Raw genomic sequence first — 14,493 nt, forward strand, 5'->3', positions numbered from 1 at the left:
GTATAGTGTGCCATTTATATTCTATATATACAGTATATTGTGCCATTTATATTCTATATATACAGTATATTGTGCCATTTATATTCTATATATACAGTATATTGTGCCATTTATATTCTATATATACAGTATAGTGTGACATTTATATTCTATATATACAGTATATTGTGCCATTTATATTCTATATATACAGTATAGTGTGACATTTATATTCTATATATACAGTATAGTGTGCCATTTATATTCTATATATACAGTATATTGTGCCATTTATATTCTATATATACAGTATAGTGTGCCATTTATATTCTATATATACAGTATATTGTGCCATTTATATTCTATATATACAGTATAGTGTGACATTTATATTCTATATACAGTATAGTGTGACATTTATATTCTATATACAGTATATTGTGACATTTATATTCTATATATACAGTATAGTGTGCCATTTATATTCTATATTTACAGTATAGTGTGCCATTTATATTCTATATATACAGTATATTGTGCCATTTATATTCTATATATACAGTATAGTGTGCCATTTATATTCTATATATACAGTATAGTGTGACATTTATATTCTATATATACAGTATAGTGTGCCATTTATATTCTATATATACAGTATAGTGTGACATTTATATTCTATATATACAGTATAGTGTGCCATTTATATTCTATGTATACAGTATATTGTGCCATTTATATTCTATATATACAGTATAGTGTGACATTTATATTCTATATATACAGTATAGTGTGCCATTTATATTCTATATGTAGGGACCCCAAAGAATTGGGCCCCTTTAGGATTAGTTCCCCTTTAGACAGGCACCATGAGGGTGGCCTTATGAGGTTTGGACACCTAAAGGTGGTCCTAGGTGTTTATGTGTGAAAAGGGAGTTTCCCTGTTATGCAGCAGCAACCACTAGGTGGCAGTGTACTGCAATATAAAAAGGGCTGACACCCATTTTGTGAAGGTCTTAGTCCTGGGACTGCTTCTTGTAAAGAAGCGCATAACAGGCTTGTGTTCTAGTACAGGAGGTACTGTAACAGGTCACTCTAGGAGTGACAGGCAGGCTAGAGAGAACGGGCAGTGATAGCCCCAACAGGAGAGAGAGGGGTTAAGATCCCCCAGCACTCATGGCTGGAGTTAAGGAGCTGTAGTGTGTAGTAAGAGGAGCCAAGTCAGCACCTGGGAGTGTTCCCAGTGAAGGGGCCCTACGCGTGGACCGGGGTGAGTTCCTAGGTGGAAGCATCCGGCGGGAGTACCGGGGGTAGCCCAGAGAGAGAGTGTGACTTGAGCCGTCTGTGTGACATCCCCTGAATGTTCTGCCTGCATCAACAATAAAGCAAGTTCATTTGGTTCACCATTTTAACCGGTGTCTTGGCTGTTCATATACAGAGGATCGTCAACTGCCTGGTAAGCAGCTACCCCAAGGGAGGGGCAAGGTACCGAGAGTTGCTGGGAGTCCGGGTCCAAGGAGGACCTCATAGAGTTTTCCCAGGGAGGAGACATATAGTTCTACCTATACCTACCCTGGGTGGAGGCACGCCATTTATTTATATCATACCTGTCCCCCATAATAAGCGGGGGCTCAGGGCTCCTGTAGCGCCACACACAGGTGATTGCATGTTAAAAGTACAACTGTAGCCAAATTAGGGTTACATATATATACAGTATATATCGCTCAGGAGGAAGGATCGCTCAGGAGGAAGCCGGAAGTGGCGAAACGCGTCAGCGGTGAGAGAGGACGCAGAGGAGGAGCACTATACAGGGCAGGACTGCTGAACCCAGAAACGACACTGCAGGTCGGGAACAGGGAAAGAAAAAGGAGCAGCCACCTGATCCATCCCAGTGACTCCTGACATGCGCATCCTATACTCTGTTTGTGAGTGTATTGGGAAGTTTTATTTATATTAAAGTATTTAAGTTTTTACACATATGGCGTATGCATTTATCCCACAGTAAGTGCACAGAAGGGGAAGGGAAGCGGAAAGGTCGTGGAATTAACCTAAAGTTGCTAAAGTTGGAAATTTACCTATGTGAAGTGGTTCCTAACACTGCCTGAAACTAAGAGGTGGGAAAGCAGAGAGTCGTGAGCTACAAGTGAACCAATTGGATGCCATATAAACCCAAGGGGGTCTGTAAGTAGATTGGCAATCGGAAAGGGATATCACAACTGGGCACAAAAGGGTGATATAAGTAAAAGTCATCACTGGTGTTAAAAAGCACATGAGAGTGCACTTAATAAGTAATAACAGTAATAACAGTATTACACTATATATTTTTATTTTTTTTTCTTCTTTTCCTCATCGCTAAGTCTAAAGCAGAAGAGGGCACTTTGGAGTTATTTATTGAATTTTATTTAACCTGGGACACGAGGTATCTGAAGTGAGGAGCATACACTGAGAATTGCACTTATTTATATTTGTAAAAGTTATACAGTATAGTGTGCCATTTATATTCTATATATACAGTATATTGTGACATTTATATTCTATATATACAGTATAGTGTGCCATTTCTATTCTATATATACAGTATAGTGTGCCATTTATATTCTATATATACAGTATATTGTGTCATTTATATTCTATATATACAGTATATTGTGTCATTTATATTCTATATATACAGTATATTGTGCCATTTATATTCTATATATACAGTATAGAGTGCCATTTATATTCTATATATACAGTATAGTGTGAGTGGGACCCTAAGCTCAGGTAAGTGACAGCAGCACAGAACATGGGCAGGGAATCAGCAGAAAAGAAGATGGGGGGCTACTGGGGCATCTTTGGGGGCACAGATCTTCCCTGCTAAAGGGCTGGGGTTGCCTTAGGCTGGTACAGAAGCCCCAAACATAATGTACAGCATTTCTGCCCTAGTTCTTTAGTTAGGCTTTAGTTCTTCTTTAACGGGGTACTGGGCCCCTCTTTTCTGCAAAAATAGCTTTAATGCAATTTAATCACAAAATATCTGGATACTTGTTTAATTTCCAAGAGAGTTAAAAAGAACTTTGTAAGCTGAAAGAAATCTTTAAGAAAGTTTGTTTTTTTTCAATCATTTTTTCATTGCTATCGCTCTTCATCTTGGAATTTTAGCTGCTATCTCGTTGGTTTAAATGGTGCACTGGGAGATGTATGGAAATACAATCCTCTCTGCATAGAAAGATAAGTGAAATATTCATGACAATAATAACCTAGCTTTAGGATTAATCTGCTCTCTGACTGCTGGGGTCACTGCCCCCGGCAACCAGATAGCAGTTTACATTTCAGGCAGGAACAAGGCAGAAGTAAAAGGCAAATAGGTTGAAACCCACACAAAATAGCAATTGTCCCCGAATATTTCTGCCTGCACCATATTATAAGGTATTTCCAAGGTGAGCTGCCCAGCAAGTCATGATTTGTTGATGATCACATGCTGGAGGGATATCTGATGGACCACTCTGAGCTGCTATTGTCCTTTTATTTCATATATTGATATCACAGTTAAAGAGATTGTAAACCCAGCCATGATGCTGTCCCCCTGTGCCCCCTAATTTTGCCGTAGAAGTTGTCAAAAAACGTAATTATAGCTGCAGGAAAATTCACCAATGAGCATTCTACTGACTAAAACCTCATTATAAGTGCAGGAGAAGTGACCAATGAGAACACTGATTCCCAGCACTGTCAGGCATCTTGCTGTTATCTTATATATAGAGATAATTATGTCTTTTTTCTTTCATTATATGACACTGGAATCAGACAGGGGATAAAGGGCAGGTTTGTTCAGTGCTGGGAAACTGTGCTTAAAGCTCCCAACTCCAATTGCAGGAACAGAGAACAGGGAGCCGGGTTTATACAGATCAGCTGGGATTCTTATTGGAGGATTTTGTGCATTTTAATGCAGCCGCTGGCCCTGGAGATTTGGGGGAAAGTTTAGGAAAAGTTTTATTGTGCAATAGAATCCAACACTGATGTTTCTGAACTACAGCTCCCAGCATGCCTTTACCTTCATTATATGTTACATTATTCTGGGATTTGTAGTCCAGCAACAGCTGAGTAAAGTTTGGTTGAGCAGTGCCGTGCAGCAGGGTTTAGTAGCCCTTTTAAGGGGTAGGGGGCTTCTGCCCCCAGATCATGATACTATATCCCATGTTGATAAGTGTAACTCCTGACAAACATGCAAACAGACTCTATTGGGAATTAGTGATGAGCGAATCTGACAAGAAAATTCACGAAACGGCAACAAATCCGCGAAATGTGTTTGTCGCAAGACTTTTTTGTCTCCTACGTCTTTTTTTGAGGCGACTGCGCCCAATTTGACGCAATTGTGCCCATTTTGCTGCAACCGCGCCTATTTTGATGCTAGTTTCACGAAACAATTTGCCAATGCTGAAATGTGGAAATTCGCTGCGACTCCATGCCTGGCGAAAAAATCCGCTCATCACTATTGGGAATATATTTATAGGAATGTGTAAGTGCAACATTGGGTACAGTTTTACATTAATAAAATAGGTGTAAAAATGAACCCCGTATTATAAAGTTGCTAAATCATTTGGGCTAAAGTCTAAACATGAATATTACACCTATGGTTCTGTTATTCATGCCTATTCATTGCTCAACTGCATCAGTGATCTCTACAGTAAACAACAATCCAGCCGAATGCGTCCGATTGCGTTTTTTTCGTAATGATCGGTATTTTGCGATTTTTTCGGAAAAATGTCGCGACTTTTTCGTTACTAATACGATTTGTGCGAAAAAACGCGAGTTTTTCGTAGCCATTCCGAAAGTTGCGCAAAATCTGGCGATTTTTCGTAGCGTTAAAACTTGCGCAAAAAGTTGCAATTTTTTCGTAGCGTTAAAACTTGCGCGAAACGTCGCACCTTTTAAGTTTTAACGCTACGAAAAAGGCGCAACTTTTCACGCAAGTTTTAACGCTACGAAAAAATCGCCAGATTTTGCGCAACTTTCGGAATGGCTACGAAAAAGTCGCGTTTTTTCGCGCAATCGTATTGGTAACGAAAAAGTCGCGACAATTTCCGAAAAGTCGTAAAGACGCCGAAAAAAATAGCAAAAAATGTTCATTTTCAAATCGGAATTTTTCCAATTCGGTTCAGATTCATGTCTTAGTAAATGTGCCCCTTAGTGTCTTTTATTACATAACCCCCTTAGTCAGTTTGTAAGGAAGTCCTTATAGCCACACATACAGTCCAACAGGGTCCTGTTAGGATACAGAGTATTCAGGTACATGGAAACCAGAAGCTAAATAACCTATGATTATGATTTTTAATCTGCTCATGTAATGATACAAAGATAATTCAGTTGTATGAAGAAAAAAAATGTGTTTCTACTACTACTTTCTACTCGTGATATTGATCTGATGCCATGTGGCCTAATTTAATCAGAAAACCAAAAAAAACCTTACTTTGAACACCTGCTTTTATATAATAGACCCTAAATTCCCACTGCAACTCAGTTGTGGTCACACAAACGTGGATGCATTGGTTGCAAGATTGCCGCCGTTCATTACTTTTTACTTTTGCGCTTCTTATAGCTGTGCATTTATTTACGTAGGGGAACCCTGGAGCTACTGCCACCTTAGGCTAATGCCACACGAGGCGTAGGGCTGAAATTTATCCGCTTGCCGAAAATTCAGCCCTACGCCTGCTACTTGTGCCTGCACCTGAATGAATGGGATACGCTCGGGTGCAGGCACATGTAGCCGATATACGCATGAAAACGCGTGAGAATGCAAAGTCTCGCGTTTTCATGCGTATATCGGCTACATGTGCCTGCACCCGAGCGTATCTCATTCATTCGGGTGCAGGCACAAGTAGCAGGCGTAGGGCTGAATTTTCGGCAAGCGTTTTTCCGCTTGCCGAAAAAATCAGCCCTACGCCTGGTGTGGCATCAGCCTTACAGCTAGTAATTCCCAGGTTCCTACTGCCAGCTGTGTCAATGTGTGCAGCAGATTTGTGCCTGATAGTGATGAGCGAATCTGTCCCGTTTCACTTTGCCGAAAAATTCACAAATCTTTGAAAAGATTTGCGAAACGGCGAAAAATTCGCGAAACAGTGAAAATGTCGCGCGTCAAACAATTTTTCGCACATGGCTATTGTTTTGTCGTCGGTGACAATTTTTGGACATGCTGCAAATTGTTCCGTGACAAATTTTATCATCCATTTCGCGAAACAAACCGCCAATGGCGAAACGCGGAAATTCGCCGCAAATCCATGCCTGCCAAAACATTTTGTCTATCATTAGTGCCTTAAGAATCAGATGCAGACCTGAATATAAACAGAGGGCCCCACTTACTCCTTGGCATCACATGCGCGTCCGATCGGTGTGTGGGAGATTTAAAGAGCTATCATATTTGCTGCACAACCCCTGTGCTTTAGAATGAATTGGGATGTGGCACAAATCCTCGCCTGATCAGATACCGAGGGCTAAAAACAACATCTTTCAGCACAACTTCAACAACAACTTCTGATTCATATCAACATACAAACACGTTCTGATGCATCAGGTTCAGTTGCTTCAGGCGCTACTTACCCTTGTGGACGCATTAATACAGGAATTGTGGGGAAAACATGAATGACCCCTTAGATAATCTTAGGTGCCTCCCAACTACCAAAGTGCAGTGCTTCTACCATCGCTTAGTTGTCTGTCAGTAATTCTGACTATGCATTATCCACTCATATGACCTAAATTAGGCATTTCACAATCACAGCCAATGAAACAATGGCAAACAACCCCCTTTTGGCCCTTTTGTTAACACAGCTCTGTTTTGCAGAATATTTATATAAAGTGCTTACTGTGGTTCTCCCTGAGAAGCCTGTGTGATCAGAACTCATGTAGTTGTGTATCAGCATGTCAGTCAGGACCAAGCCACAGTATTATGCTAAGGCCCAAACTACAGAATTGTGCAAGATTAATATTATATTTGTTATGAAAGTGAAAGGGTTACTGGGACCGAGTAGCAGCTGAATGATTCATGTTGACATTTATTCACGGGGCCAATACCTATGTAATCCTCACACATTATCTGTCAGCTCATCTATTTTTTATATACCATCAATGTATTAATAATTAAATATTGAAATGTCTGCCTTCTACCTCTTTCATGTTGTTTCATTGTTCCTTTTTATTCTTTATTTCTCTCTTTATCCCAACATCACTTCCCGATTTTCATATCTCTGTGCACCTTTATGAATGGTGAAAGACATGATAGATAACACATGGATCTGCTGGGACAAGACATCATAAACAATGGTGCCTTGACTCTATAGGTGAGGACCAGAGCTGGAACTATGGGTAGGAACCTGCCTAGGGCTCAGTGTTCAGGAGGTGCAGTGAGCTACTAGTCGGAACAGGGCCGTATCTATAAATATAGGCACCCCAGGGCCTGTGCCTAGGGCAGCAGCTTTAAGGGTGCCTATATAATCTACCACTGGTAGATGCTTCTTGGTCAAATCCAGCAGCGAAACTGGGGGGGGGGTGAGGGTTCCCATGGTGATCGCAGGCACATGTGACATCACTTCCACAACCTAAAGACATAGCTAGGCCCAAGGTGGCGCCAGACCTTAATACAGCCCTGATTGGGAGGGGGGGGGGAGCAGGTGTCATCAGGTTGGGTGGGATTGTCTGGTTATGGAGGTGTGTGACAGCAGTGGGCTCATGTATAAACACTGGGCAAATTTGCAACTGGGCAGTAACCTATAGTAACCAATCCGTGATTACATTTTTCCATCCAGCTGCAGGTGTAACAATGAAAGCAGACTTCTTATTGGTTGCCGTGGGTTACTGCCCAGGTACAAACCTGCCCAGTGTTTATATGACCCCCAGAGTGTGTTTTGAGTGGAAAGTGGGCAGTTTGGTGAGTGCCAGGCCAGGGCAAGAAGCATTGCCTTGGGTGCCAATATTTTTTAGCCCGGCTCTGGTGAGAACTATATAGACTTGCTGTGCTGACTACCCACCCTCCTGGATTATCCACCCTTCCCCTTGTTGTTCCACAATATTCCTTGTTTTCTTAAGAAACGTTGCAAAGTGTTTTAGTGTTCTTAGAGTATTCTTGGGGGTGATATAACCCTCAAGAAAAACCAATGCATTGTTGACCACGGTGTGGTGCTCTTCTGAGCACTTTCACAATTGCCACTTTTTTTTTACTTTTCGAACTATTAGCAGTTTTTAGACTATATAATGTAAGTGAAAAAACAGCATTCATTCACAGCGCAGAAAATTAAATCGGGTTAGCTGCGAACGAGTGATCCTCTCCCTTCTCTCATCTATCTTCGGAATCCCGGGGCCGGCACATGCACAGTACAGTGAAAAAAAACCGATTTTTGTTAAGGTTTGGCTATTCACTCTACTGCACATGTGCAAGTGGCGCAAAGACAGAAGAAGGAAGCACCGGCCACTGGTTTCAGGTAAGTGATTACAATTAATGGGAGTTGTCTAATATTTTGGCACCCCGTGGTGATTGTATCTTTCCTTCTCCTTCAAACCGTGGGGCCCCCTATTTCTGTGAAACACAAAAGACTTTGTCAGGGACAGTGTTCTTTCTCAGCGTTCTGTACGGAAACTTAATAATCCTGTTCCTTTGTTGTCAATATAAATATGTGCTACAGTGCATTTATGTTTGAAGAGTAAACCCTGTTTTGGTGAGTATGCACTTTTGATATATAAAGGAAAAGCTTTTATATCCATCCGATAAAACCTGTTCTCTTTTATATCCCTTTTGTAGAACATGAAATATTAACTTGCATGTGAGGAAGAAAAATTCAAGTAGGTTTTTCCAGTATTTCTCATCATCGCTTCATAAAATTTTCATTTCTCTGCATGTGGAATGGATGGATACAACTGTCTGGGCGCTACCGTAGGATGCGAATGTTATGATTAGGGGCCCCAGGGAAAATGATCTTTTAGGTATTTATATGGAGGTGATGTCATGGACAGGGCAGGAGCATTACTACTACAACCCATGGCGTCTCCCCTGCGGCATGCAGTCTGATAGCGAGTTATCCAAAGATGAGTGGATTTACTTTAATTACTGCAGTATGTTAGTATAACTGAGACAGTAAATAAACTTCCATGCTTACCAGAACCCAAAAGGCAAAAGGCACACAAAATATATGTACATATACCTAAAAACCTTGTGAGACCACAGTGACTACTACTTCCTGCTGTTGCTAATTAGCAGTATATATAGCACAGCAACACTGTAAGGTGGCACCGCAGAAGCCACTTTTTCGCAGTCATAAAAAGGATGACAGCTGCTGATTAAAGGAGAAGTAAAGGTATAATGACTTTGGTGCCAATATGTTAGGCACCCCATGTAATTATAATTGCTTACCTGATACCCCCAGCTGGTGCTTTTGTTCACTAAAAACTGAACTGGCCTGGGGTATTTCTGTAGGAACCAAGTGATTTCATAATTTTTTGGTTTCTTCTGTTTTCTCTTAATTCTGGTCCAGGATGTGCAGAAAAGCAAAAAGCCAAAATTAGAAGCAGAAGTCAGCTTTTTGCTTTACCATTCAGGCGCTCTAGCCTGGGGCCAAAGAGAAGACTGAAGATGTGGAAGACGATGGCAGTTCGAGATACCGTAGAACTGTGCTGGCGGCTTGTCTGTCTGTCTCTGTGGGCTGTAGTGGATGATATGATAATTGGCCCCAAGGTCAATGCATGGGTGGCCAATTTGTCCCATAGCCGTCTATTTTGTGACCTCACCAAATGAGCCTATCTGGCAGTGTATTGCCTCCCTAAGATTCTCCATACAACACAGGGTTAAATTCTAAAGATCAAGCTAAACCCCTGAATAAACTTTATTTTATGTGTTTTGTCAGCAAAAGAAGGCAACAAAAATGTTAGTTATATGTACAACATTACAAGAGAATAACTGAACATTGCTTTATTTTAATTACTGCAGGTCCTACGATGGCTAGAAGTCTTATGCCTTTATGGTCCCCTGTTCTCTCCAAAACTACCCCCTAAGGCTGCCCTCCATTTCTAGTTTCCTGTTGCTTTGTGCATGCATATTGTGCCTCCCCAGGGTACAAGATACTGCCCTACATTCCTATTGTGTACCCAGCACCCACAGCCACAGATGTGTGTTTCACCCTGGGCACAGAGAAGGCTTGCTTTACTGTAGCATTTTGCAGGCAAGTTTTTAGTCCTTGAAGTGCAAAGGGGCACACATAAAAACAATTTTATGAAAAATATCCAGCAGAATTGTAATGCACCTACCTGCCCAGTATAATAATCTGATAAAATAGTGCAATCCGTTCTCCTCTTCCTGCTAGAATCAGACTGATTGCATTTATCAGCTTGTTGTGTATGCACAAGTGCCATTCTCTGAATTTCTGGGGATATACAGTGTTATAGTAATGCAATTATAGATATGAACTGCTTATATATTTATGTATGTGAAACAACTGGTATCAGAAATGCTTTCATTATGGGCTTTCTTCTGCCTTTTCTAACAAGCCTATGAACTCGTTATTTCCTCCGCTAGGTAACTTCTATTCCAGTTAATGAATCTGCTGAGCCTGTTTACAAACTGATGTTGGTTTTTAGAGTTGGATTTCCGAAGAGTGGGACTGCGAATTCAAACAGTATTTTATCGATTGCCCAAAGTCCTAACAAAATCACAATAAACTTAAATACTGTCTTGCAATGTGTATCTGTTTAAGGATTGAGGATTGTTAGCATCTCAAGAAGTTTATGGTTTGGACCAGCAACCAGGTCTGCATGGAGCCGCTGTGTGATTCAAGAGTGGGCAGGTTTATAGACTAAAGAAACCCCCTGTAACATATAAAAAAATATATAGGAAAGGCATGACACCCCACTTTTAAAAGGACAGACATCCAAAAGTGTTTAGGAGACCAAATACTGCCCTGCAACATGAATAATCTAAACAAGGTATACTATTCCAATGTTCAAGCTTTGACCAAGAAGCAAAAGATACTGTAGTCAAGGAAAGGACATTTCTGTGTTATGGGGGAGCTATAAAGAGAAGGAAAGAGTAGATAATATTAGGAAAGACGTGTAAAACAGTTAAGAAAACAGAAAAGGAGAGGCAGATCGGGGACAGAAGGAAGGGAACTTTTAGTATAAACCTAACAATTTACAATGAATCAAGCCGTACATACATAAACGAATATTCTAGCCAATCTAGCCAGTTCCCTGATTTATTTATAAAACTGTGTCACTAAATGCATCAAGTCGCTTGTCTTTGAGGCCTGTAATGAATGTACATTTAAAAAAAAGTTACATCTTTGAAAATACAGTCGTGGATCAAAGTGGGACTTCATAGTTATTGCAATTATGGACATAAAAAGGGATCAGAACAGAAGTTTACAAGTCGAGTTTCTATGGTGATTCTGGAAGCATGTATTAATTGCTTGTTTAGCCATAAAACTATCAAAGTTGTCTCCTGTGTTTATGCAATTATCAGCACAGAGCTGCATGGGTGAGATCAGATTCATTATAGAACAATTAAAAACATTTTAATGGGATAAAAGGGCTGTTGATGACATTTACTGTATGCGTTGCCTTGGGTCCTAAGACAGAGCTTATATGTATATGTTATGTATATGATCAAAAATGGGGGAATGGGGGCCCCAGTGATTTGCCTGGGTTGCACCAACTGGGTTACATTCTTATCTTGAACACAACATGCCCCAAAGGCCCTATACTCAGCAAGAGGGCCCTGCAGCAGGGTTGCTTTTTTCATTTTATACTATACTGAATGGAGAAATCATACAGTGATAGCCAAACTGGCCATTCAGCACCCGATGGGCAGATCCACCCTTATGTACATAGCTATACCATTGTGATCTACGGTGTAGATCATGGAAATGTAACTGCTGTAAGTTACTTCTGTACAATTTCAGAAGCAACTTACTATGTCTTTTTACCCATAATAGAGATATTACTATAATTCCAGCATAACCGTGGCCACATTTCAACTTGCGGCAACCGTCATTGTGCACAATGGGTCGAAACAGACACAATTGCAATTGGATTTTGATGCAAACTGAGTGCAAATTGGGTCTTGCATTTTCTGAGCAGGGGTTGTGTTTCTTCCACTGACTTAAATTGGTGTTTCCATCTGATCCACTGGATGCAAGTCTGGTGAATTATTGCCACAACCAACTGTGGGAACCCTGGGGCTACAGCTAGGACTAGGGTGGTGCTAGCTACAGTGTTTCCCATTGTCAGTTGGTGCAATTGCTTACCTATCATCAGAAGAGGCAGAATGGAGGCACTGGCAAACATGTGGAAGTGCAGGAGTATATGTATGTATGTATGTATGTATATCTTTATTTATAAAGCGCTATTTATGTACGCAGCTCTGTACAGTAGAGCAGTGATCCCCAACCAGTGGCTCTGGGGCAACATGTTGCTCACCAACCCCTTGGATGTTGCTCTCAGTGCCCCCAAACCAGGGAGTTATTATTGAATTCCTGACTTAATGGCAAGTTTTGGCTGAAGAAAAACAAGAGTTACTACCAAATAAAGCCCCTGTAAGCTGATAGTGTGCATAGAGGCTGCCTAATAGCCAATCTTATCCCTTTTTTGGCTCCTCCATAAATTGGCTGATGTGCCCTAACATGTATGTGTGCCTTGGTTTGTTTGTGTGCACCATGAATCCTATGATCCCAGGGGGCGGCCCTTAGTACCTAAAATGCAAATTTTATATTTAGGATTACCCAATAGCACATACTACTAGGTTTATTTAGATGAAGCAGGGTTTTACATATAAGCTGTTTTATGTGATATATTGTTCAGGGTATAGTTTCCCTTTAATATTTTTCTGTCTAACAGGATATGAGATAGGAGTAACCCTTGCCATGAGGGAGGTGGGTGTTTTTCTCCTTAGTGCTGTGATATTATAGGATGGGGGGGGGGGGGTTAGCCTTACTTTCTGGATTATGTCAGGATACCAGTATCCTATAAATGAGTAATAGTCATACAATGTAATAGCACTCACCAGGGGTGAAATGCAGGCAGCGTCAGTAAGCAAGGGCAGCTCAGTGCCCCAGGAGAGTTAGTGGGGTTAATATCCCGCAGGCAATACCGGCTTAGAGTAGGGACCACAGTGGAAAGGGACCCAGGATATATCCCTACACCTAGAAGACATTTACCTTGGTTTTGCATCTAGCCTGGTTCTTATGCTGTAAAGTAATATATTCTACCTCAGTGAGCTCCAATGGGAGTGAGTATGTTAATATTACAAAAAGTAGCTGCACATACAGGCTAGCTTGGCACCCTTGTTCTGTACTCAGTAAAGTTTTTGTTGCTGTTTTAATACTCACTAGCACCCAATTTATTAATTCCTGCTAAGTTACAGTTCTGCAACCCCTTTACTCTGATAATACGTGAGCGCTTATTCCGAGAGATTAAGGGGGGCATTTACTAACATTTATATTTCTTTTTTTTCATGATTTGTGGCTTTTTGTATGAAAGTAAAAATCTAAAAATTGTTGAAGTCATGTAGAAGTCAATGGCAGCTGTCCTTGATTCCAACTGAAAGATCTTCTTTGCTTCCTGGTATTAGAGGTTTTTGGATTTTTCATATTCTCCATTTGTTGGCATTTATGGTTTTAAGAAAGCTGAGTTTTTTTGATATTTTAAAAATGAGAATGTTGATAAATGGTCCTCCCTGAGTCAAATGCAAGATTTACTGATTTGGCTGATAGTATCTATAATATCAAGTACAGGTATGGGATCCATTATCCAGAAACCCGTTATCCAGAAAGCTACAAATTATGGAAAGCCCATATCCCATAGACTCCATTTTAATCAAATAATTTCAGATTTTTAAAATTGATTTCCTTTTTCTCTGTAATAATAAAACAGTACCTGTACTTGATCCCAACTAAGATATAATTACCCCTTATTGGGGCAGAACAGCCCTATTGGGTTTATTTAATGGTTAAATGATTCCCTTTTCTCTGTAATAATAAAACAGTACCTGTACTTGATCCCAACTAAGATATAATTACCCCTTATTGGGGGCAGAACAGCCCTATTGGGTTTATTTAATGGTTAAATGATTCCCTTTTCTCTGTAATAATAAAACAGTACCTGTACTTGATCCCAACTAAGATATAATTACCCCTTATTGGGGGCAGAACAGTCCTATTGGGTTTATTTAATGGTTAAATGATTCCCTTTTCTCTGTAATAATAAAACAGTACCTGTACTTGATCCCAACTAAGATATAATTAATCCTTATTGGAGGCAAAACAATCCTATTGGGTTTAATTAATGTTTTATTGATTTTTTAGTAGACTTAGGGGCTGATTTACTTACCCACGAACGGGTCGAAATGAGTCCGATTGCGTTTTTTTCGTAATGATCGGTATTTTGCGATTTTTTCGTATGTTTTGCGATTTTTTCGGATTCTTTACGAATTTTTCGTTACCAATACGATTTTTGCGTAAAAACGCGAGTTTTTCGTAGCCATTACGAAAGTTGCGTAAAATC

This window comes from Xenopus tropicalis, chromosome 2, assembly GCF_000004195.4.
Source record: "Xenopus tropicalis strain Nigerian chromosome 2, UCB_Xtro_10.0, whole genome shotgun sequence".
In the NCBI taxonomy this organism is placed as follows: domain Eukaryota; kingdom Metazoa; phylum Chordata; class Amphibia; order Anura; family Pipidae; genus Xenopus; species Xenopus tropicalis.